We start from the raw sequence: 647 nt of genomic DNA, 5'->3' as shown, positions 1-647 counted from the left end.
CATGATAACAATAATACAGATAGCACCGAATGTTTCCCTTATCTGGCCTGGAAAATGTTTTCCGATCCTCCCCAGGGGGCTTGCGAAAACGGGCCAGAAGCGGTGAATTTGGAAAGGCTGCCACTGTGACCTCGGCGGTCCCTGAGTTTGCAAATTGCAAGGAAATGGGCTTTGCAAGGGATGACTTTCTAGAACTTTTTTCTAAAAAACGCAGAGTAAATGGCAAAAAATAGGAAATTATGCATTTTTATGTGACAAAACGCAAAAAGATAATAAAATTCAACACTAAGAAATGAAAAATAAAAAATTTGACAATGTAATAAATATAAATAATGATAACCAAAATTAAAATGATAACGGGAATAATATAAAATGATAAGGAAACAATGATTAATAATGATGAACAAAATAAAAAAAAATGATTTTGATAAAATGGTAATGTACTACTATACAACTTTCTTATAGGGGTAATAAAAAACCCCACTAAAAATAATAATGATACGAAAAGACAAAAAATAATGACAGTAAATAATAAAACCAATTAATGATAACATTCAAACAAGTCATGCTGAAAATGATAATGAAAAATAAGGTATTAACAATTATATTTGATTGAAATAATGATATGACGTGATAAAAATATAACC

At 29.7% G+C, this 647-nt stretch overlaps 1 pseudogene; it reads right to left on the bottom strand.

The window, feature by feature from the left end:
• Positions 1-647, bottom strand: part of LOC119588927 — an 8,052-nt pseudogene that overhangs the window by 1,952 nt on the left and 5,453 nt on the right.

The sequence above is a fragment of the Penaeus monodon genome, chromosome 24 (assembly GCF_015228065.2).
Source record: "Penaeus monodon isolate SGIC_2016 chromosome 24, NSTDA_Pmon_1, whole genome shotgun sequence".
NCBI classification, from domain to species: Eukaryota; Metazoa; Arthropoda; class Malacostraca; order Decapoda; family Penaeidae; genus Penaeus; species Penaeus monodon.
This window is presented reverse-complemented; position numbering and strand designations above follow the sequence as displayed.